Source organism: Thunnus maccoyii, chromosome 23, assembly GCF_910596095.1.
Source record: "Thunnus maccoyii chromosome 23, fThuMac1.1, whole genome shotgun sequence".
In the NCBI taxonomy this organism is placed as follows: Eukaryota; Metazoa; Chordata; class Actinopteri; order Scombriformes; family Scombridae; genus Thunnus; species Thunnus maccoyii.
The window spans coordinates 2424638-2451299 of record NC_056555.1 but is presented as its reverse complement, the minus strand read 5'-3'; the positions used below and the strand labels follow the sequence as shown (position 1 = coordinate 2451299).

Below are 26662 nucleotides of genomic sequence, written 5' to 3'. Positions count from 1 at the left end.
AGACAGAAATACCCACTAGGTCACAGCAAGAGAAAATTAACTTTCAGACATCAAATATTTTGGTCACCAGGCTGGCATAAATAATGTCTCTTAAAAGGATGATTTGGAGATGATCTGGCAACACAACAATAATGTATTAAACTGTTTCACTAGCATCATCAAATACAGCTGCTATCTCAAGAAGAGGTTTTGAGGTGTCTTCAGAGTGAGCAGCCTACTGTACCAGGTCACTCTGACCAGAAGTGACTGCAACGTTGCTGGTTAGCTGCCAAATATATTTTCAATCCGCTAAGATGATTATAGCTTGTCTGACATCAGCCATCTTGATAGGTATTACTTCACAGACAGTGTCACTTTAAAGCTCTGTTATTAATGTTGTAGAGTTTTTCTGAATGTTCGATTAATAAAAAAAGTGAACTCTACTGGCTGTTGTTTATGTTGCTCTTTCATTGGTTGAAATCTTTTGCATGAGCTGTAATACCATCAATGATATTTTCAATGTTGATGCTAAAAACAAACACATTTCATTTAAACAGATGGACATTTGCTGGTCTCAGTTAATTGATTCACAGCTCAGACCTCCTGAACAAAGTAAAATGTGTTGAAATGCTGATCTATAGAAAAGATTGTGTAGGAGTTATGAGTGTGCAGTCCTAGTCTCCTTTGTTTACAATTTAGAACACATTACAATCATGCAAAGCCATTTTTGCCTGCCTCTATTCTAAAAAAAGGTTCTATTTACATTTTAAGACTGAGAGAGTGTTCATGATAGCAGAAAGAAGGCTGATGCACTCCATGTGTTTAATATTTGGCTGTCCATGAGTTGGTCATCCTGAAATTGATGGTAGGTTGCAGTAGCTTGTTGGAGACATCAGTGAACCATGTCAACCTCTGGGTTTGGCTACTAAAGGATGTCCAGATGTTGATCCACTGCAGTTGATCTCATGCTCTTAAAAGCTTGTCTAACAAATAAATACAAAATATCAAACAATGTTGCTGCCTGTTCAAAATATATATATATATATATATATATATATATATATATATATATATATATATATATATATATATATATATATATATATATATATATATATATATGCACTCACTGGCCACCTCAGTAGGTACACCTGTGCAACCTAATGCAATCTAATCCAACAGCTCTGCCATAAATTCTGCTTTTATGAAGCTTATACATTTTCAGTTTTTGTTGACGTTGTCAGAAAGGTGATAATTCTACTTTATGTTTATTATTGAGGTTGTAGTGGGTGGTGGTGGTGTACTGGAGTATAAATATAACGCACTCCAGTACACCACCACCCACTAAGACCTCAATAATAAGCATAAAGTAGAATTACTGGAAGATGCTAAAAAGCTCAGATGAACTGCAGAGTTGGGTGATAATTCTCTGTGGGTTCAGAACTACTGGAACATTACATTAAATGTAGTCAGTGTGACACATTAATTTATCATAGTTTTCATATTTAAAGTTTCCTTTTTAATTTCTTTTACTGTGTGACAAAGTAGGTGAGACCACACAATTTGCCCCCATTGCACTTTGATGTATTTCTGTCCTTACTTGTTATTTGTTGTATTTAGCCAGTATAACTTCTATATTTTTAGCATTGCTTTCACATACTATACCAGGTCTGTTTGTGTTTAACATTGTTTTATTACATTACGTAACTGCATTTCTGGTTTAATCAAGACAGACAAGTTCAGTTGTTTATTGATTTAAGTCTTGTGTTTCTTGAGTTATATATTAGCTTGCTTTGTTACTTACCATACTCCCCATGCTTCCCAAGAGATAAAAGGGGGGGTCACTTCTTCTTTTTCCTTCTTCTTCCAATGGTTTTTGGTGGCTGACAAACAGCTTTTTGGTGCATTACTTCCACCTTCTGAATTAGAATGTGGATCGGAATGGGTCTTATGTCTATACTATATTCTTCTATTAAATCTGTTTTTTCCCCCAAAAAATATAACTGTAGCTCAATACCCCACATGCCCTGAGTTCAAATGTAGCAATTGCTTTAGTTTGTGTTTGATGTGATCTTTTTCCAGTCTGTTTTTGAGAATCTGTCTTTCCTGCTGGTACTGATAAGAATAAATAATTACATGTTCTACTGTTTCCTGCATGTTACAATACTCACACATACCAGTTGCATGTTTATCAGTTATCATAAGTGTACTGTTAAGACAAGTGTGCCCAAATCTCATCCTTGAGAAGATGTCTTCTCCTTTAGCTCTGCTAGTTCCTCTCATACTCTTTCTCTCCTACTTTCTTTTGGATACTGTAGTAATGCCTACCTTTAGTTTCCCTGTTCCATTCCTCCTGCCATGTCTTTTTCATTTCTGATTTGATTATGCTTCAGCCTTATTATAATTTATTGTCATATTTACTTCAAATTTTTTTAGTCGCATCTTTATCTGCTAGTTGGTTTGCCTGCTTCTCATTGCATATTCTTAACACTGGTTAATGCACTGCCAGAATCCAAACCTATTAAACTTGGCTTGGTTTGACGTTTTCTGTCCAATTGAGTGCTAAAAGAATAGCCAACAGTTCCCCTGTAAATACTGACAGGTTGTTGCTCACTCTTTCATTCCACATTACATTTAAATCTGGAATGATGAATGCAACCCCTACTCTATTATTGGCTGCTTCTGAGGCATCAGTGTATATTTTAAGATAATCAGAATAATGTACTTCTATGTATCTGCTAACTTTGTTCTCATCTATGTTTTTCTCATTATTCCATTCCATAAAAGGTGCAGGTCAACCACAACCTCCTCTAATAACCAAGGTAGGACAAAAGTGAATGGTACGGTGGGGCTTAATATCATATCCCTTATCCCACTTTCCACCTGCAAGACTGCAACTGAGGTTGTTTTTATGGCACCACAGTCTCAAGGCCTGATATTGAATTGTATCCAACGTCTTTAGTAACGTTTTTGATGCAGACTGATAAATTATGCAGCCATGGTCTAGAACTGCCCTGATTAACCCGATATATATGGTCTTCAAAGAAAGCCTACTTGCTCCCCACTCTCTGCTCCTCAAACATCTTACATCAGTACTTTTCCCTTTTTACAATTTTCCCAATGAGTTGTCCAAGTAAGATTCTTGTTGAATCAGATACCTAAATATTTGAAACATTCTACTCTTTCGAAGTTTTCTCTATAAAGTTTAAGGTTAATCTGATTCTGAATTGTCTTTTTTGTGAAAAAAAAAACTGTCTTTGTTTTTACCACTGAAAATCTAAAACCCCTCTCCAGTACACATGTCTCTACTTTCCTTACTGCCTCTTGTATTTTTTAAACTGTAAAATCTATTTTCCTTCCCCTTTCCCACATAACCCCATCATCTGCAAATAATGTAACACCAATAGACCTATTGACACGACTAAATCCTTCATTTATCATGACTGAAAACAGAACTAGACTGACTATACTCCCTTGAGGAGTTCCATTTTCCACTGGGGCTCAGGAGATAGAGTGAGTTGTCCACTAATTGGAGGATAGGCAGTTCGATCACCGCCTCCTGCAGTCCACATGTCGAAGTGTCCTTGGGCAAGATATTGAACCCCAAATTGCTCCCCAAGGCTCTGCCATCAGTGTGTGTGAGTGTGTGTGTGAATGATTAGAGCTCCTCTTGATGATCAGGTTGGCACCTTGCATGGCAGCCTCTGCCACCACTGTATGAATGTGTGTGTGTGAAAAGGTGAATGTGGCTTGTAATGTAAAGCACTTTGACTAGTCATAAGACTAGAACGGTGCTATATAAATGCAGTCCATTTACTAAATTCTTGGTACAATAATCTTTCCCTATTCTTACTGATATCAAACTATACATTAAGTTTTTAAGACATCTATACATTCTTCCTCTTATTCCCATTTGACATAACTTGATCATTAATTGATCATTTGAAAAATACAGCTACTAAACTCTCTTTATTAATCTGAGTTTTCCTAATTTCATTTTCTAGACATAGAGCTGGATCATTGTGCTTCTTCCTTTTCTAAATCCACCTTAATAATTCTTTAATAGTTCCTTTGTCTCTATATGATACCTTAATCTTTCATTTATCATTTTTTTCCATAATTTTTTTTTTTTTAAATTACATGTGAAGTCAATCAGTCTATAACTTTCTGCTAAACTTGGACCCTTTCTTGGTTTACATAGGGGGACAATAACTGGATAAACATCCCACGTCCCATATCTTATTATATAATCTTAATAATATTCCTGTACTCCTATCACTGAAGTTGTTTAGCATAGCTTATTTGATCTTTCCCTGGTGTTTTCCCATATTCACTTAATGAATTGTTTAGTTCTGTTATTGTAAACATCATATATTCATCATATATAGCTTCTATATTCCTTTCTATTTTTCTCTCTCTCTGTCTCTTTTCTTCATTACTCAAACTTGAAGCGATATTTACCTTAAAGGTTTTTGCTAATAATTCTGCATCATCCTTACTTTCTATTATTACATTTCCTCCATCTGTCATTATAGGATATCCATATTCTTTCCTATTACTGGACATCCTCTTAATCATCCCCCATACTCAGTCTTATGATGTAGTTCTGCCTAGTGAATCACAATATCTTTAACTCTCTTTACAATACTCCTAACTACTACCTGCTTTCTTTTATACTGAGTTAAATTTTGGAAATTATGTATTTTCTTCAAGACTTAAAATTCCTTATTTTTTACTGCAGCAGTGCATTCGTATGTCCACCACATCCTTTTATAACTGTTTCTTTTTGGCGTTGACTCTTTTGCTGCTACTAGAATAATACTGCTTATTTCTGTATTGAGGTCATCAACCGCCTGGTTTATATTTACCTCCTCTAATTTTCCTTCACTTATCATTCTATACTTGTCCCAATTTGCTTCTTCAAATTTCCATCTCCCTTCTCTCTCATCTTGTTCTATTTCCCTCTCTACTCCTATATTTATGAACATTAGATAGTGATCACTACTTACACTGCTTTCTTTGAATACTTCTCAACCAGTTTTTCTGGTTGACTACGATACCAAAGTGAAATCTATGGCTGATCCATCCTTTAAACACACCAATTCCTTTTCATCCATTAGCTCCTCTAAAATTTCTTCATCCAAAAAATCTCCACACCAAATAACATTACCTCTCCAGTATTGTTTCTAGCTTCCCTTTCTCTAGATTTCTGCATAGCTTATAAAAATGTATTATCCTCAAACATATTTCTATAACTACTAGTTCCAATTCTTGTATTGTCATTACCTGTTTCTAGTTTATACGCTCTTTAATAAATATCACACACCCTCCTCCATTTCCAGTGTATCTATCTTTATGTATGGTAGTATATCCTTTAATAGTGAAATCCACAGTTGGTTTGAGCCATGTTTCCTGAATGCATATGTAGCCTGGTCATAAATGATGGAACCGGGACACAGGGCACAATTCTATTTGTGGGTTCTTTAATTCCCCGACTGCACTCAATAAAGAACAGCATTAAAACTGCAATTTTGAGGGTTTGAGATAATCACAATGATAACAAAACAATACTGCTTTTCCTGATCAAAGCTTGACTTTAGCTCCTAACCGTCTACTATAGTGCTAACAACAATGGTGCAGTTAGGCCACCTGGATTATCACAGTACATTAATGCTAATAGTAGTCAGACTCCAGCTCAACATTTCCTACAGAAAACTAAATCTAGTGAACTCTAAACATGAAGTATCTATAGACAACCTAAATAAATAAAATTAAATAAAAATACAACACAAATAAATACATTTGCACAACCACTCAACCTGTGTCATTACCTTACAGTAAATTACTTTAGCTCAGGAAAATATATATCCATCAACAAAATACATTTTAAAAACACTCTTCCATGAACCCAAAATACATTTTTAGGAGAATAATGAACTCACGTGCACTCCAGTGTGCAGCCTGCGCGCTCAGACACACGCACGTAGGACTCAACACAACACTCTATCTTCCCTCTAAGTTCAGCAGAAGCATACAAATAAGGCAATTTAGTGAAATAGTTAGCATACAGCCCTATGACGCTATTAATACTGTCTGTCAGTTTACTTTATCACCACTTACGCTTCACAGCTGTTCAGTGTTTGGCCTCAGCGTGGCGGGTATATCACACACACACAACACGTTTTACCAATCTACAAAAATAGAGAAAAATAGAAAATCATCATTCATCAAATGTAGTCGGCTAGCTTAATTATACTCTTATCTACTGATGCTGCTAATCATCTTTGTGTTTTCATAATATATAACAGGATATTTTTGCTACACAAAGTGATAAATACACACCTGGCAGTCACTCGTTTGGCGGCACTCCAGGTTCCTGGTGCGTAAAATCTCATGGGAGCTCCGTACTCTCGCGAGATCTACCTTACGCTGATCTTAAAGTGACAGTACCACCCAAACAGAAAGAAACAGCAAATAGCCCCCAAGACACACTTCATCCCATGTTCACCTGGCTACACATATGACATCTGGTTTCCTTTGTAACTTGTCAATATAGCCTTTACACTCCTGTCCATTTGCTATCAGACTTCTGGCGTTCCACTGAAGTATTAACATTATGGTATGATGTGAAATGTTGCCTCTGAGGTTCCTTCTCCTTGACTAAGGTCTGTGTGTATCTCTTCCCATGATAACTCTTCATTATATCCTATTTATTTAGGAAGTTAGCTGCTGCCTTAACTATAATTTAGATTTTCTCTGTCTTGGTTTTTGTTTGCTCTGAACATTTGATGACGTAGGCTAAAAATAATTTGTCCTTTGATATTCCTGTGTTGTAGTTATGTTCCTGTCCTGATCCTGTACTTGCTTCAAGCTTGCTTGGTTTACTCTTTCCTCTCTTCTTTCATTATTATATATCCTTACTGTCCCTGCATGTATTACTTTCCCTTCTGATTTTACTTGTTCCACTGCCTGCTTTCTGACTGTGCATCCTCCATAAGCTGCTTGTGGTTTACTCCGTAGTAACAACATTTAATTGTATCATTACTGCATCTCCTGCATCTTTGTTTTCCTTTTGCATACATTAGCCTTATGTCCATATCTCTGATATTTATAACATCTCACCAGATGAGGAACATGTGCTCTTACATTAAAGCTCATGTAACCTACCATCACTTTCTCAGGAAGCACCTCATCATTAAATTGTAGTAGTACTGACTCACTGTCAACTTTTTCTGACGGCCTGCAGCCGTCTTATTCCTATGACTGCTCCTCCTTTCAGTGCTTTTCTCAGTTCTTCCAGATTTTCTCCGATGGGGATTTCTGATATCACTCCCTTAACTCCTCTCCTCTCACCAACTATCCCTTTTTCTTCTATTTCTTTTTTACACACTGTTTGCAGTTTCATTGCTTTATGTCAGCACTTTTTAATATCACCAACAAAACTGCCATCATGTAACACCTTCGCTATCGCTATATCCCCAATTGCCTCCCTTAGTCCAGTTGTCAAAGTGATTGGGCTGACCAATGTTATCCCTTTTCCAAACTTAAATTTAAAAATGATCTTAAATTCTTCTACCATAATCTTTTTCCTAACGTTTTGCCTTTCCTCATCCTCTTCTAATGCCCAATTTTCCCAAAAGTGTCATCTGGCTATCCGTTTAATCCTTCCTCCCTCCTCCTCCTTTCCTACTATCCACAATTCATGTCCATTCAGTCTTCATTTCTTCATCCTCTGACAAACCACTGCTACTTGTCATTCTGATCCAGTCACAATTCAGATTATGCCAAAAAAACACCAACTCACCCAAGTCACCCAACCACTTCCTGCTTCTAAGCTCTTGCTGACATCACCAGTGATGGGTTAGACCAAGTATGGGGGGATTTATTATTTAGTTAAATGTGTGGTTTAGTATTTGTGTGATTTGTACTCAGTAGTTTTGGCTTATGGTGGCAAATATTGTGTTGATAAAGTGTGTAAACAATGTTAACTGAGTGACATTGTAATATAGCAGTTGTTGGTGTAAGGGAAACTGCAACACCACTGTGATAAATATGGTCCTGCCTAGACAGATCGGAGGGTCTATTTAACGGGAGAGTTGTTGGTTTGTGGAGAGAGCAGAAAGAAAAGAGAGGATGTCCGTGTTGCTGTGCATGTGATTAAGTTTGTTGAGTTGACTTTTCTTGAGTTAAGCCAATTAAGATCAGTTGGATTTGCTTTTTTCCATTTTTTGAGACACGGAATGAATCACCTTTTTTAGTCATTAACCAAGTCTCTGAGTCTGCCTCCTATCACCTTCCCTGACACTCTGGCTAAACTTCTTCACACTCTGTCATTGTAAAAAAATCTATTAATCAGTATAAACATACAATCTCTTAACACTTCTGACATTAACTGGATGTATATCTCTCTCTCTGCCACTCAAACACACATCTGTCGGGCAAAACAGCTCAGTTCCCCAGCAGGGGTCCACTATAATCCTGAAGCCATGCGGTGTGTCTGCAAGAGCTTCTCTCTCTCTCTCTGTGTGTGTGTGTGTGTGTGTGTGTGTGTGTGTGTGTGTGTGTGCATGTATGTGTGTGCCTGATCAGTTAGTCAACCCGTAACTAATTGTGGCTTACTGTTTGATGTCCTTTGTCTGGCTCTGAGGTGCCTATTTTGAACTAGAGTATGGTCTTTCAATCTTTTTTTGTGTGCATGTTCGGTGTCTGTGTGTGTGTGTGTATGAGTGAGAGAGAGAGAGAGAGAGAGAGAGAGACAGAGGGAGAGAGAGAGAGATCCACATGTGTGATTAACACTGCAGCTCTGGGAGCAATAACTGCTGCCAGCTGGTCTTTTAATAGCCAGTATGAACAGGAGGAATGATTACAGCGAGGAAAACCTCAGTGTTCATATGGGCACCTGACTGTTGTTTTAAGATAGACTCAAAAAATTGTGAACCTCTCCTTTAATCTCTTATAGCAAACTTTCAATCAAGGACCTTCTTTAAGCATTAACAGAAAACAAGCCTGGAGCAACCCTTTATCTGATGAACAGTGATTTTCATATGTCATTATTAACTAAACAATTACTTCCATGTAATGTTGCTAAATTGCAAAAAAAAAAAAAAGTATATTGTCTGTTAGCAGCCACCATTATTTATTCATGTAGATTTTTATTGGGACAGATACATGTGCTTGTCATATGGATAATTATCTTGAATGGGAAAGATGGGAAAGTGGAGTGTGGCCCATTATTCCTTGATACTGCAAGTCAAGTCAATTTTATTTGTATAGCCCAATATCACAAATCACAAATTTGCCTCAGGAGTACAGTCTGTACAGCAATACAACATCCTCTGTACTTAGACCTTCAATTTGAATAAGCAAAAAAACTCCCTAAAAAAAACCCTTTAACAGGGAAAACAAAAATGGAAGAAATCTCAGGGAGAGCAACAGAGGAGGGGTGGACAGAGGTGCAATAGATGTTGTGTGTACAGAATAGAACAAGAAAGACAAATTACAGAAATACAACATGGAGGAAGATAACAGACTTATAATGGATTTATGATATATATGAAGAATGTGATGAAGAAGATGCCAAGCAGCTTCCAGGTGCCACCAGAACAGAATAGGACCTGAGGCATATGACCTCCATCACCATGGAGACTCACATCACACCCTTCACATACACAGGAAAAGAGACAAGAAAAGACATTATTCACACAGGAGAGAGAGAGATAAAGACATCATTCAGACAGAGAGTGACATGAGATGAGGCTGAACTCCTGCAGGATGGGAAACCTTATCCAAAACCACAGGAAATGGCACCGACAGCCATGAGAGACAAGAGAGGACAGGAGGAGAAAATAGGGAGAGAGAAGGAGAGAAGAGAGAGGAGCACACAGCTCGGATGCTCATGTGCTTGTGGGACAAACAAACAGAAGGTTAGGGAGATGCAATGGTTATCAGAACAGCAGCAATAATCAATAATCTCATTGGCAGAACAGCGCCTAGTAAATTCATTGAGACAGAAAACGACCCGCCGTGCAGTACAAAGTCATGAAGTACTCAATTAAAAGCAACTAATTGTAGTTGTAATTTAAGATTTAAGAGTTGTAATTTAGATTCTGATGCCAGCAGGGAGGTTATTCCATTATAGCTGATAGGAAAAGGCCCTGCTGCCTGCCTGCTGACTTCTTTTTAACTTTGGGTACACACAGGAGCCCTGTATTTTGAGAGCTGAGAGCTTGAGATGGAATATAAAGTTTAAGGAGATCAAACAGGTATGATGGGGCATTCCCATTTAGGATTTTATAAGTCATGAGAAGCACCTTAAAGTCTGATCTAACATAGATAGGAAGCCAATGAAGGGAGGCTAGAGTTGGTGTAATATGGTCAAGTTTTCTTGTTTTAGTTTAGTTTTTATTCTTGTTCTTGTTCTTGATTTAGCAGCATTTTGGCAGTGGCAGACCGGAAAACAGAACATTACAGTAATCAACTATGGATGAAACAAATGCATGTATTAGAGTGTCTGCATCAGCCATAGACAGGGAAGACTGAATTTTAGGTATGTTACGTAATTGGAAAAAGGCAGTCTTGGTGATTTCTTTAATGTGCTCATTAAATACTGCACCTATTTGTCAGACGGATTGAATTCATGCTCCAAACACACTAATTCGTACATGTGGTCAGATCAAAAGCAAAACTGTTGACTATATATCTGTTGAAAAGTTGAAAAGCCTGCCGTCATAGCCTCATAGCATCACACTCCCTGATCTGTCTCCAACAACTCTGTGTCTTTTGTGTCTTTAGTGCATACTGTTGGACAGTTTCTTGAAGGCATTCATGTTGCACTTGGCTGTTCACATAAAAACGTTGTGTGAAGAGTGAAAAAAGAGAGTTTCAGAGAGAAGTTCAAATCCTGTCTACTTCATCACTACCCCATACCTGGCCCATCACTGTGAAGTGGGCATAATTGTTGGTTTCGGACAGTTACAAAAATTGTCGGATGCAGACTTCCCACTTCTGATGTCAGAAAGTTGTAGGAGCAGAGGGGTGTCAGATGCTGGCAGTTTGAAGCATATTTTAGGCAATCACTGTTGGTGGATGACAAAAGCCTTGTCGCCTGTAAGCTGTGAAATTTCGCTCTGAAAAATTGCAGTTCAAAAATTGCAATTGCAAACCCATTTTTAAGTTGATTAAAGTTGCAATACACAATATTCAGATATTAGATGTCGCAATATAGTACCAACATCTAAGACCAAAACAAACATGTGTCGTTTACTCAATAAAGTTGGAAATAAAAGAAAGCCAACAATTCACTAAATGCAGCTCAAACTGTCAAACTAGGCAGAGCTGATCAAATATGGATCAATATTCTGTTAGTGCATTGCCTATTTCTCTCCTAAAATGCTCTCAGAAACATATTTTAGTGTACTGTTCAGTAAAATGAGATCATTTGTGATGCAGCTGCCATCTTGGAAATAGACGCGGAGGACATGGAAGGACTCACATGCACTAACATGCACTGTACCAATACAAAGAACAGAGAAAGTCAGATATCAACTCACACAGAGGGACTGTGAGTTCATTCACTGGCATGAAGCATATCTTGAGCAGAATGAATCAGAATGGTAAAAACAATGGAGAAAGAGTGCTTTCCTCCAGAGAATCCTACTCTTTTAACCCACGACAGCAGGATTACAATGGGTCATCTTAGATCTGGAGTCATCAATAATATTCTGCACACAGGGGACCATGTCAGCAACATCCTGCTGTATCAGAGGCAGTACAAGTGAAGGTTTTAAGTTTGTTTTTTTTCTAGTTTTATTCCAGAGGCAGTCAGAGTGCTGTGCTGTGTGCTCACTGGCTGCCAGTCCTCCGTTCATGACATTTGATGCCAGAGGGACGGTGGGAGTTGCGTCGGCAGGGGCACAGGCAGGGCAGACATCGCCATGGGGGCCTTCAGGGGAAATGAATGAGAGGAATGCCAATGCCGCTAAATACCAAGTTTGTTTTTATCGATCTATGTATTCATGTGTGTCTGTGTTTGACTGTGTGAGATGCGCAGTAGTCAGACATGCGCAAGCTAGGTGTGAGGTCAATGTGGAGGACAAACATGACGAGCATACATCTCACTCTGTTCCTGTGTTCTAATAATAACTTGAGTGCAACATTAGTGACAGAAGTACAACTGAATACATTAAGCTGCTTCATCTTAAAAGAGAAGGCTCACAATATTCTACATTTTTCTTACTGTCAACATATCCCAATTAAAGACCAAACCAACAGTGAAGATCCTACTAACAATTATGGTGTGTTTATCAAAGCTTAATATATCTTATTCCCCTGTGAAAAGAGCTTAAAAACAACATGTCAATGAGTCACACTCTTGCACTGGCTGACATGTTCCTTCATTACCATGAACACACACTGTAGTTTTAACTCAATCCCACACACACCGACCTGCTACCTCACAATACTCACTGGAGCACCAAATGTGAATTAATCCAGTCCCTAACAAATGCACTATTTTCTCCTGTTTAAGTTACTTTTGTTAAAAACTACATTGCACTGATTATGGGGGACAGTTTAACCCACAACATATTTCTGTATGGGTCAATGCGTGTCAGCTGACCATCTTTCACAGCCCTCTTCTAAACAACAAATGACTTTGATGATACCAAATAAGTATAATTTAACTGACTTGTTGAGAAAACTGAGGGAGAGGGAGAGAGAGAGAAATTGAAAGCGTGCTTATGGGAGAGCATGTGTGAGGCTGAACTTGGGCACAATAGTGCTTTGAGCGGGAGGCTAATATCAGTAAACATGCCCACAATGACAATGCTAACATGCTGATGTTCAGCAGGTATAATGTTTACCATGTTCATCATCTTAGTCTAGTGTGTTAGAATGTTAACATTTGCTCATTATCACTAAATACAAAGTACAGTTGAGGCTGGTGGGAATGTCATTAGCTTTGCAGGTATTTGGTCATAAACCTGAGTATTGGACAAATTGAAATTTTGACCTGATGATGGCACAAATGTCAGATGGTCAAAGTCAGTGGGATTCATCGTCTGGGAATTATGAATGACTGTCAAGATATTTCACTTGATAAGTGAACTTTGACCTGCTGGTGGTGCTAGAGGAAAAGTCAGGGGGTAACCAAAGTCAGTTGGATTCATCCCCTGTGGACCATGAATGTTCCATAGCAATCCATCCAATAGGTGTTGAGATATTTCAGCTTGAACCAATGAGGTGGACCAACCGACCGACAGACATTGCCATCCATAGAAGCATGGATAAATTGTTATGACGGTCTATAGCCGTCTGTTGATTTGGCCGTTTCATGCAGAAAAGTTGCGGTAATTTAGCAAAATTGCAAGCTCTTGCAAATATTGCAGAGATTTCTTGAATTTGCGTTAATTATTGAAATCGCAAAATCGCTTAATCCCTGGAGGGACTGTCTTATGTAGGAATGAATGGATTTGAGGCTAAGTGCCACAGACAGGGTAGTGAAGTCACCTGGGCTCTAAGGGTCTGTGTTTTCCTTAAGGCCCTAAATGTATTGTGCATCACCTGTTGTTCACACATTAAAACATACTAAATGGTTTAAATAAGGCATGTCTGGTGTACTGAAGATATTAAGCCAGGGGGACAATTACTATTAAATGAATCAAATTAAACAAAATAATATGTTTGGAGGTTGTGGTGGTCAGTGGTGAGTTTGCAGCGTGCAATTAATTATCAGCCACTAGTCAGTAAATAGCAGTAGTATGGAGCAGAGTGTTTAGATAAACCCCTCTGTGAACTGAATATGTGTGTGGTTGGTGCTGATAATTAGCTAATCTGGGTGGTGCTTTACTGACTTCATGTTCTCAGACTGTAACACACACATTTGTAATCTAATATTGATTTGGGGTAAAGATTTGACTTGTATTTTGCTAATATGCATCAGAAACACATCTAGTTTACCTGCCAGACATTCAAAACAATCCTCTCCACTGTAGAACTTCATTCAAACAAGAACAAAGGGTTTCTGGAGATGCACTGCATTCTGGGAAACATGCCAATAAATAAAATGATTCTTATTTTGGAAGCCCAGAGCGTCTGTGGTTGCTCATAAATTCTAGGCTCCATTATCTCTTAATTGTATCATTATCTCAAGATAACAACATAGAATTATGGGATGCTCATCGTTAAGCCTCTCATCCTGAGGTAATGATTCAATTAAAATATCTCCACATATCAAAGATCTTTTCCCTGTGTTCACGCCTTCATCTTCAGATGATGGTCATTTTCAGTTTCACCGAGATCCAACGTTGATTGTCCTGTGATGATGTTTAAAAGTCCAGTGTCTTCATCATGGAGTCTTTTCTCTGATCCATTACCAAATAAAACTAATTAAAAGTACTTGAGATGAGCTAACCTCAGTAGACAACATCAGTGAGGCAGTAGAGTGGCAAAACCATGAATTCATCGATATAATCACAATACCAAGAAAATAATTTATGATATTTACATACTCGGGGTGTAAATGAATATGAATGCATTATTCTAATATGCACAGATAAGGTGCTCTGAACAGATAGAAAAAAACAATTGGCAGTAATATTCTTCCCCTGCTGTGCTCCGCTCCACACAAATGACCACAAATGTAACGTTGCTTCTTCTCAGTCATAATGCCGTTGAATCTAAATACACAGACATCATACACACCTCGCTACAATCAGCAGACACATACTGTGTCACAGAAAATAATGAAGCTATGGCCAGCTTCATATTACCATACAGACATGACAGTAGTATCAATCTTCTCATCTATCTCATAGCAAGAATAAGCCTGTTTCCCAGTATTCCTTTTAAGGGGTCATACTATGGTTTTGGTGATTTTCTGTTATTTATATACTGTTATGATGTCAGATATCTATGCTAAACATGGTCAAAGTTCCAAAACTTGAGGTTAATGTTTGTAGAAATGCTCCCTGCAAGTCAAAAGTCAGGGCTTCAACCTGATTTGAACGCTTAGTTTGCAGCGCTTTTTTCTACCTTGCAGACGAGCTGACATCAGCTCGTCGTGCATGCCAATAAACGGCCGTCTGTTCCATAGCCTTGTTGCGAAGGTTGTTGCTAATGTTTTTCTATGTGGTGTTCACGTTGTGCACACATCAGATTCTGGCTCAAACATTATTTGAGAAGTTGCCATTTCGAGTAAAGAGGTTTGTTTCATGGTTTGTTGACATAGTCTCTCGAGCAGCTGGAAGTCAGCTATGATGCAGCCTCTGGAAGCTAACAGATCAGAGCAGAGTGCTTCTCAGGAGGGGGTCTTAAAGAGACAGGCACTAAAATTGCCTGTTTCAGACAGAGGCTGAACTGAGGCGCTATGTAAAGGGCCAGTATAAGATATATAAGGAGTTTTGACTATAAATCATGCAAAGATATTCCAGAAGAAGAACCCCAGATTAAAAATATAGACCTGGAAATATGCATAAAATGTCTTTAATATAGCCTGCAGGGCAAGTCCTTATTGATGGGTTTTAGTTTTGATAGAGAGCTCACCCTCCATACATCTGAGGGGACATAGAACTTAACTTTTCTTTCACAGTGTTGTTGCATCTGAAGTGATGCTACTTTAAACACCACTGTAGCATAGCCTCAGAATTGAGTGTGTGGAGAATTTACCATCTGTTTCAACTCTCTGTCAGTTATAATATCTCATTGTGGCACTTCCCTCTCAAATGAGATATATTCTGTCTGAATAAATGGCACCTGCTCCTACAACAAGAACAGAGCACAAAAAAACACTTGAGACACTGATTGCCAAAATGATAAAAGAGAATATATTTTTCCCTAAAATAAAGACATTCATTTAAAATCCCTTTCATGAATTTGAGTCTTTGGGCTGTAGCCTTGTCACGCTGCAGAGGAATACAGAGAGGCTGAGCAGTGACGGGGTGATTTGATTTGGCTGACAGAGGCCCATCAACGCTGTGTTTTCAATTTCACAATCCATACAGCGAACTACTCAAGAATCTTATCCCCGTGTGACCTCCTATGAATCCGTTTTCCTTTTAAATCAAAGTCGACTGACGTTCACAAACAAGCCGAAAAATAAAGAAGCGGTTTGAAACATAAAGTGAATGAAATTCTTTGAAGTCAGGAAGTATGGCATGGCTGATTGATCTTCACAAACTTAAGTTGTAAGCAATTAAGGCTGTAAGTACTGAAGGTAATAGGCCTGAGTGATGTGGAGTGTAAATGAATCAAAGGGTTAGCTCTGTCCAGGTGGGATTAGTTTAGCTGCAGGAGTTAGTAATGTCATTTTCACTTCAGTTCACTGTGACTAACACTGTCTGTGATTATTACAAGGCCTGTCCTCATGCTTTAATACTGTAGTAAAGTGGATTCATGTCTATTAATATGCAATCTGTCAACTCAAATACAGTCTAGATTAACAGTCACACTTAACATTGTACTTAGAAATCTCCCATTGTATCCAGGGCTGTGGTAGTAAAATAAAGTGTGGTTAACTCTACTTTACTTCAGCTACACTGTCGGCGCTGCGAGGGTCATGATGGAGGGAACAAATCAAGAACCAATCTCGAATCAAACAATCTATACGAAGCTTAGCGTAAGTTCAGGCAGGAAGACTTTTAATCATTCATTCATTCATAATTTCATTCTTCTCTCTCCCTCTCTTTCTCGGCTCCTCCTGCTTTCGCATCAGCTGTTAGTTGCGTCACTTCTAGTTAACAAATCAGATTTCTCCACGATCCCTAAACAGCCAATCACGGCCTAGCTGTCAAACTTTAAAACTGTGTCCCTCTCTGTTGCTGTCAGCTGTCATTTCAGGCATAATCACATCCACCTCCACCCCATCCACCTCCTTAGCCGCAACGCCGGAGCTTGCTCTTCGCCTCTCCATCCCGGATCATCATTCATCTGCCCAACCTCACATTCCGGCAAGGCCCCAAGTCTCCAGGAGCCGATACCACACCACCTCAGTACACGCCTCTCCGTCACCGCCACCAGTGTCTAGACTCCATCGGGGATTATCCTATTCATGCTTTCATCGCCCCCTCCATATTCGGCCACATCACGATGGAGTCTAATCGCCAAAGACATTGTCATTCATTATCATGCTGTTCAATAAACACCATTCACTACGTAAACTGAGTCTCTCCTGATTGAAATGATTTTTATTGTACATCAATGTTTGGAATAAAACAAAGTAACACAACTGGTTGATGTGTAATTAATTTGTGTAATTCACATAAGTGAACAGCTTGACTTAGCAATTTGTGTTTTTCTCAACTTAAGTACACAGTAAATTAAAGTGTTAAGTTTACCGCCATGACTGGAAAAGTTACAAAACAAACTTTCAATATACAGTGGAAACAGCTTATAGTGATCACTTCTGTCCAGGTCTAATTGATCACTAAAGGCGGATGATTATTATAACCACATTTTTTTCTTTATTTCTGATACAGATTATCATCTAATTGACATTTGTATATTTATTACATGAATATAAAGTCATGAAATGGGCAGCTTTGCAATTTACTGAATTTAATTGACTGTTTCAAAATACAGAACAGCTGTTTGAAACATTTGTTTTGCTGCTGCATCTCATTGGCTCATTTTTGGCAGTTTGTCATAAGCTTCAAGGAGACTAGGTTTTTCATTTTTCTGTCATGATTTCAGTGTGCACACAGCACCAGGTAACCAGCTGGAAGCAGACAGTTTACTGTGACGCAATAATGGTGCTGCAGCCTATATATCATACGTATAAAAGATTTACCGTAGTTTAAATGATTTTCCACATGATGTCATGTATGAAAAGACCCAAAATGAAAGCAAAGCGGACTACTTGATTACTAAAAGCAAATGATTTAAACAGCATTTGTATAGGAATGATTCTGTCCCAAGCTTTTTGATCCATATAAGCGGTTGATCACTGTAACTGTGATCACTATAAGCAGTTTCCACTGTAGTTTTTGTGTAGTGTTAGACCCTGTATCAAAGATCTGTCTGTCATTTTTTAACAGGATAAAAAAATCGAACAGGATTTGATTGAATGTTTGATCTTAAGTGTTTACATGTATTCTTAGGGCATTTTTATGCCTCCACGCCCACAACAGCCATGGCCGGCCATGTGAATGCGATATTTCAGGAACGCCTTGAAGGAAATTCTTCAAATTTGGCACGAATTTCCACTTGGACTCAAGGACAAACTGATTCGATTTTGGTGGTCTTGACTGGTTGGCAGAGGCATACAACCATGTGGTGGTATTTCTAGTTAAACCTATAATCTGTCAACTGGGAAGAAAATTCAATCAACCAAAATGTATCACTAAAAGCCATTTGAGAATGTTCACTCTACTCATTGGTCAGAGTTTTCTGATTCGGGAGCGAGAGGGTAAACACAGGAAGAAGGTCCTGAAGAAGCTCCTATCTGCCCAAATATCAAGAGGGCAATGTACTTTGTTAGTCCAGGTCTGTCCTTGAGTCATTCTCTGGCTAGCTGCTAGCAATTGTAGATTTTGCTCCTCCACATCCCAGCATGCAAAGCGCACCTGGCTACGGGAGCTGTTTAGTTCAAACTTGGAGAGTACACCTTGTAGCTGGGTCAGAACAAGATCAGGAGGAAAAACCAAACCACAGTCCCATCCAACCATCCATCCACACCTCCTCCCTACCTGGACTTTGCCGCTCTATAATGACAGCCCCTGATTTTCTCCGTTTCTGCTGTCATCATTACTTTGGCCACTAGAGGGCGCTGTCACTTGATTGTAAATATGTCATTTTGGGGTTTTTCCTGAAAGAACACTCTCACTGTTGGGATCATGGGTTATAAACTATGGAGTTGACCTTCAAGCTAACTTGTACTAATGTTACCAACCTGATAAACTGGACAGTATTAATGTAAAAAAAGAAAGAAAAAGCTTCACTCACTACAGCTATGATTTTATCTTTGTGTGTGTGGTTAACGTTTTCTTTTGTCAGTGTGGAAATGTTCTGCAATGAAGTTTTGTGTAACGCCAGTCCAGAAATGAAACACCTTTCCGGCAATTTAGTAGAATAACATCATTATAGATATATTGCAAACAGACTACGCTGAAATGATTGGATTTAATTATCTTGCAAATCTCATTCAGACATGCAGGGCAATATCAAACACAAAACCTGGCTCCACATGCAAGACTTCAATATTGTTCATTTCAGGTGTTAGACAGAGTTTCTCTTAAAGGTCCAGTGTGTAGAATTTAGTGGCATCCAACAGAATGGACTTGGCAGAAATGGTATATATTATGCATAAGTATGTTTTAACTAGTGTATAATCCCATGAAAATAAGAATTGTTGGGTTTTTGTAACCTTAAAATGAGCCCTTTATATCTATGGCGGGTTCCCTTCCACGGAGCCTGCCATGTTGCACCACCATGTTTCTACAGTAGCCCAGAATGGACAAACCAAACACTGGCTCTAGAGAGGGCCTTTAGTGTTTTTTGTGAGTTTCATGGCCACCTACATGCTTGGAAGGAGAGGGTGAGGGGAGCGGTATTGACTTGGTTGCATTCTGCAACCTCACCCACTAAATACCACTAAATCTTACATACTAGGCCATTAATATAAAGATTGACTAATCGATAAAAAATGGGATTTTGGTGGCTGGGTGGGACTTCTGGCAGAGTCTCTCATGTAAAAGACGAAAGTGGTGGAACGGTGGGAGCTATTCCGTCCAGATTCAGTGTCAATTACAAAGTCCCAGACAAGATCAATTCATCCCTGAAAAGTAATTGGATCAAATTCAAATGTGAGTCTGTTGGGGTGTCTGGGGAAGCCAGAAACCATGAGGAGAGAAGCCACAGCCTCTGTCATCACTGCAGACTGCAATGAGGCTGTATATAGATATTTCATGATAATACTGCATAGTTTCATTGAAATTTGAGTCTGTTTGTATCCTATCACTCTACTGGAGCAGTTTAAGAAACCTTTTTTGAACCACATGTCTGTGCTCTAACTTTTTGCACTAAAGTCACATCTCAATTTGGCCTAAGTGCATATTTGTTATGTGCACTTAGGCCATAACAAATAGGTTCTTAAGGCAAAATGAACCAACAAGCAAAAGGGTTTCTTGTCATCGCCTTCCAAAGGGACCTATATGAATGCGTTCATATAGGTCCACAGGAGAGAAGCCTGATAGTTGAAGAATCTGCCTCCTATTCTACTTTTGGAGATTCTAGGAACCACAAGTAAGCCTGCATTCTGGGAGTGCAGTGTTCTAGTGGGGTAATAGGGTACTGTGAGCTCTTAGATGATGGTGCCTGACCATTAAGGGCTTTGTAGGTGAGGAGAAGGATAATACACTTACAGACAGACACCTGCCAACAATTCTAGTACACCATCTAAAACCACAAACTGTAGTTTTGACATGTCTCTAAAACAAGATGTGTGCATTTTTTTTAACAGAGCCAATATAGCTATTTCCCCCTGTTTTCAGTCTCTATGCTGACTTTTTTACATTTATGGAACTAAATCTATTTTGTTAAGTTGAGGTCAATTAAATTCAATAATTACTTTATTTATCCAGTTTGTCCGATGGGCAATTGGTTGTGCAGCAGGGTCATATAGGATAAAAACACAAAGCACATCACATCATATAAATATAAGTGTTAGTAGGAGAAGGGACGTGAACTGCAGTCTCCTGTGTCGATGTCAGACGTTTTGTATGTCCAACCTCCTCCTTAAGAGGTCTTGTGGCAGTATAAGAACGTCACATGACTTCTGGCAACGGTCATTATTGGCACAATCACAGGACGTCACCTGTTTTAAATTTTTGACCCAACAATCAATGCTGTTGTTTTTCTACCGAGGACAGTCTCAAATGTACCCAAACCTAAATATAATCCACACCCTATGTGATGGACATTTGTATGCCGCTCCCCCTCAGAGAGACTGTGTTACAGGTTGACTGATGAACTTATTGATCTGAGTGTGTTATGTCATTGCTGAGTTGTGAAAGTATGTGTGTGGTAGGCTGACTAACTTATTGATGATTCCACCTCATTACCACCTTCCTCCAGTGGATTACATGTGTGTGTGTGTGTGTGTGTGTGTGTGTGCGTTAGCAGCAGGTTGATTAATTTGTAAGATTTCAGCTTGTTACGGGAGGTTTGTTCAGTTGATTATATGTGTGCATGTGTGAGTGTGAGCGTGAGTGTAACTATGCACATGTGGTAGATTAAGTGTTTTTTAGCTTATTACTTAATTTTCTAACTCAAGTGTGTTTCTGTGTATTCATGTGTCTGTTCATTTGGGCTGATTGAACCATCACTGACTTTAATTAATTATTGGAGGATTGTTCTGCTGAATTTTGTGTGTGTCTGTGTGTGTGTGCATAAGTGCATGTGTATTAGAGGCAAGTTGATTAACTCATTGATTTCGACATGCTACTGCATTCTGCTATTAAAGTTTGTGTGTGTTCACTCAGTGTTAATTCAAGTCAGGATAATTAACAATTTCAGCTTGTCACTGGAGGATTTTGCTACTCAATTTTACAACTGAGTAAAGTAGAGTAAGGAATGGAGAATGGATATTTAATGTCTTGAGGGACAAATTGGTTTTATGGAAGCCCATTTACCCCTGGAAAAGAATGTATGCAAGGTTAGGAAAACTATAAAACATATAGTAAGTAAGTAATAATTATCTCTTTCATTTCATTTATTTAACCGCTTGTGTCAATACTCAGTTCCAGAGGAAGATGTGATTCATGAAAAACATATAATTCAATTTCCTCGTGAGTAGAAATTATGAAAAGATGATGATTGGGCAGTCAGAATACAAATTCTGAAAGAAGTTGAAGTGTCAGTTTAAGTGTGAGCACTGCATTTTTGTGGAAGTTCCACAAAAAATTCACTGCAAGCAGATGAACAACAAAACATAGAACAATTAATGCAACAACAACAACAACAAAGAAAGCAACTGGGGAGAAAAACTGTCCATCTAGCACATCTCTTTTACTTGGCTTTTCCATCTTGATATGTAAGATATCCAGATACAGATAACATGGAATGACTAGAGTTGGAGTTTGTGTAAACTTCTCCTAAAGGTCTGATTCAACATACCTATGGGTTTCCATTCAAACTTTATTTCTCCCTCTGAAAAGAGTGTGTGCTGCAGTGTGTTGGCAAATGTAAAAAGATCTTATTCAACACCAGACTTCATAGTAATTACATGAATTTTGTTTCCTGAAGAAAAAAAAATCCAGACACAAAGACGACTGGAGTGTACTTTGGAATTAAATGAATGTTATTTTTCAAAACTGCCTGAACTACCCTTCAATCCCACTACTTGGCTCGGTGGACGTAATTTTGCATTCTGGCTTTAATTGCAGCAAATGTGAAAAAATTATATTTTAACTCTTCAGTGTGGCAGTAATCCACAGCCTGGCCCTGTGCTGAGCCAGATGACGGCAGTACGGCGGCGACAAAGGATGGCTTTAATGAGATTCTGAAATAATACTATACAGCCGCTGGCCAAATGATTCCAACAGCATGTGCGTGTGTGTGTGTGTGTGTGTGTGTGTGTGTGTGTGTGTGTGTGTGTGTGTGTAAACATCTATGGGCATGAGCTAATAATTGCATTCAGCATGTGTGTATGCGTGCTCTCGTATTTATTTAATGATTCCGATGCCTTAAAATAGCCAGCATTAAAAACAAGAGGGCTTGGTGTGACCTTTACACAGTAGATGCTGAGAGTCCTTCATGCATTTCAAGCAGATTGCATGGGCCTTAATTGCCTGGGTTGGACCTCTCATTAGCCTCTTTGTGCCTCTCACACAATAGCTGATTTTATACATGAGACTGCTGCATTGATGATCACTGAAATAAGATTTTATTATAATTATACAAAATATAATTGAAGCACAATTTTAGACATGTTGCAGGTCTGTCTCTGACTGAGATAGGACTTGCCTCTTGACTCCTTATTCTAGTGTTAATTTTGTCAGCTATTTTTTAAATTTAGTCTAAGTCCTGTGTTAAGTGTCCTCTTTAGTTTTTATCATATTTAGTCAACCTCATCCTGTTTTTTATTAACAATTTTTAGTTGACTGTCATTTTAGTCCTATCTTAGTCAAAGAAAACCGTAACCGTTTTAGTCAATGAAAACTATTGACATTAGGTCTTTTTTTGACATCAGATATCATTTCAGTCAATCTAGTCTAGCCAAAGCCAAACATTTTTAGCCATTTTTTTGTTATTTTAGATCAAGATCTTAGCCGGTAGCTGTTTTCCTCACTCTACTCTCATTATTTTGCTCCATACTGTCGGGCCTCGCTCCACCAGTTATGACAGAAATACACACATCTTGCACTTTATGTGATTAAACATTATGTTTCACAGTCACAAAGATAATGTGAGACACAGCGTCTGTTCTTGCTACACTCTGTCTTTGTCTGTTGACAAAGTTAGGGAACAACATGGACCCACATATCAATGACAACAGTTATAGCTAACAAATGTGTTTTTAACTTGTTCCGCTGCCCCCAAGTGGCCAAAGACAACCAATTAATGCAGCTTTAAGTAACATTATAATTATGTTTTTACTGCAGAAAGAACAATTTTACTCTGATTTCTTAGCATTTCTCTTGCACACATTCTTCTTATTATTATTATTACTTTTAATGGAGCACAGGGAGGGTTTCATTCAAAAAGGGAATATATTTGAACATACTGGTGACTGAAATTCATTAGTCAATTCCATAACAAAGATGGTTATGTTCTGAAAAGACAAATGAAGTCATCAGCACTCACAGATAAATGTCTATCACATTTTTAATGATGCGTGACAGCAAAAAAATGTACATGTTTCAGCTCTAGGCTTTCCTCAGTGTTACTGAAACAATTTCGGGTGTGAACCATTTAAACAGCAGCCAGGAATCTGCTGGTGATTAAAACCAGCTGATACAAATCATCCAAACAGGGATCATCAGAAAACCAGAAGTAATAAGAATAATAATAAGAAAATTTAAGACAATTTAAACCACCTGATGAGATGTGTCACATTATGTAATTGCAACAACCAAATCATGACTGATTGATTTACACACCAACAATAAAAACAGGATGTATGTGACCTCGTCATGTGCAGCATCTTCATAAAAAGTAGTCTACATATGCATGTACGTAAATACAAACAACCATCCTCAAGAGACAAATATTAGTCAGAAATTAGTGAGAAAAATAGTAATCAGATAGGAGGAAAGGAGGAGGAAAATTCTGTGATTAAAACAGCCAGATGAGTGACCAATAGATTTATTCAATATATCACACATGTGACTGTACCAGCAAAATAAATGACTGATAGATTTACCAAATATTTCATATATTGTGATAGTAACAGTCAGATAAGTGACTGATAGATTTGAACGCTAACAATGAAAATGCATGTATGTAGACCAGTCAAATGCACTGTATGCCACAGAGTAGCCTATTGTCTTATAAAAGTTCTGCAAACCCACACAGATTTTACTGTGGCCGATTAGACCTGTGCTCATGTCAAGGTTGAGTGGAGCCATGCTGGGACTTTGCAGAGGTCACCTATGTAAGAGAATTATGAAGGTGTAATTTGTTCCACATGCAGAAGAGTCGGGAGATGTCAGTCAAGCACAGTATGTACACGCCCACACAGTCCTGAGAGGAGGTCTAATTAGAGAGAAGTGGAAGCACCTATGTGTGTGAGTGAACCACACACAGGTGATTCCAGATGGCGTCCAAAACACGCCCACCTATGTGTTTGCATAGGTCTTTGTAAGTTCTTTATAACAACCATGTTTTTGTCTAATATCTCTTATTCTATTTACTTTGTTCTTTTAGAATGTTTTGAACATGTTTTTGGTTATGTGCACTATGTGTTGCATGTATTGTTTGATTGCTGAGTAGAGTGATACTTGTACTGATCAACATTTCTTGTGAACCTCATTAGACCCCTCTTCCACATCTGACCTTTGTATCTGTGATTCTTCAGTGAACCAGAGTGCCCAGTAACAGGACCCTGAAACTGAAGCAGCTAAATGGAATTAAGTCATCATTTATCTTATCATTATCACATGAGCTTAACCTACTGTCACATGTCAAAGAGGTCAAAATGTCTGAATGAATGTATGAATTTAAGTACATTTTTCTTTTCACACTTCCACATGGATTTAAAGTGGATAAGGAAATCTATCCTGTTCAGGTCCAGCTGTCTTCTAACCTTCATTTTGCAAGTTAGTTTTTTGCTTTTTGGATATTAACCAAGTGTCCAAAACAACACCTACACTGACAAACAACACCTACAAGGAATCAATTGAGACCGATCAGCAAATCATGGAGGTTACTCAGATCTGACTCCTTTTCTTTTTAAACTCCCAAACCTCATGACCAACTATTTCAATTACATATTGCATGAATAAAATGAGGCATGATTCTTCAATTACACAGCTTGTTTTCACCAAAAAGTGATTCAACATTTCTAAAACAGCTTCCAGTTTTTTGTTCCAGTTTGAATATGAGAAACAAAGAATATCCTTCAGTTTATGTTTGTCTCATCAGGTGTAGAAAGGGTTCATGTTGATGGTGCAGTGAAGGAACAATCGAACTGTCAATCATCTGTTTGTACAGCTTACTTAAAAGGAGGAATGTGAGAATTTGTTTAAGGCAGATACATCCAATTATCCAGGCAAATGGCTACTGAGTCTTGCCATACAACAATGACCCAAGTGATGAGTGGGGATTTGTGAAACTGATTTTCTTCATGCTCCCTAGTAAAGGTCAAATAAAGGTCAGTCCTCTTTTCTCTATATCTTCTTTCACTCTCTCCCAAAATGGGATGGAGCCTTTGGGTGGAACTTTTAGAACTAAAAACCCACATAATAAATCTCATGCTGATTCTTGTGCTGTTATTTTCTCAATTCATCAGGGAAGTAACTATTTTTTCCTGTCCCCCACTGCAAATTTCCTCCCTTTCAAAACACACTTGAGGAAATTGTTCCTCGGTTGAAATGTGCTTTTAAGAAGAAGACTGACTGATTTGTGCCTTTGAGGATCTCACTTCAAGACACTGTAGATGTAAGCACAATAAGTTCTGAAATAGGAGAGGCTCTCGCACATCTTCTGATAAAAAATTCAAGCATTGACGTTCAGAGAAAGGCCTCGAGAAACATTCTTTTCCAATTCATCTGTTAGAAACAATCAACTCTTACCTTCCACAGAAATATCTAATTCTACTGTCTTCATTATTCAACAGGGCTTGAGGTGGTTTCTTGCTCACAGAGTGCCTGAGGTTTCTGCTTTGGCAGAAGCCAGCGGAGGCATATTTTTCTTCCGGTAGTCAGGGGGACAATTTACTGAGACACAACTTGCTCTTTTCCAAATTGCATTTACATGGACCTAAGTAAAGGTCAGGCTTATTTCTCTCTCTCTCTGTACTGCTATGGTCTGAGCTACAAAGCCTGCTAAAGCCTCCAAGTTTAGCCTCAATCTGCCTTTTGATTTGACCCAATCTTTCTTTCCATATCACTTTCACTCGGCTTTTATTTGCTGCTGCATATTCCTGATTTTTCTTCCTTTTCTTTAATACTCCATCCTCTCCTTTTCTTGTTTCTGTCTTTTTCCTAAATTCTTTTACCACCGTCTAACATCTCTCTTTTTCTGTCTGTGG

At 38.4% G+C, this 26662-nt stretch overlaps 1 protein-coding gene across 8 annotated transcripts in view; it reads right to left on the bottom strand.

Annotated features, from left to right (window-relative positions):
• Positions 1-6413, bottom strand: part of LOC121890395 (pleckstrin homology domain-containing family A member 5-like) — a 261999-nt gene extending 255586 nt beyond the window's left edge. For all 8 annotated transcript variants that reach the window (XM_042402602.1, XM_042402591.1, XM_042402598.1 and 5 more), the window contains exons 1-3: positions 6322-6413; positions 6100-6170; positions 5922-5993 (exon numbers count right to left, since the gene is read on the bottom strand). The gene's annotated coding sequence lies outside the window, so the exon portion shown is untranslated. The remainder of the gene's footprint in view (positions 1-5921; positions 5994-6099; positions 6171-6321) is intronic.
• Between the last annotated feature and the right edge of the window lie 20249 nt (positions 6414-26662).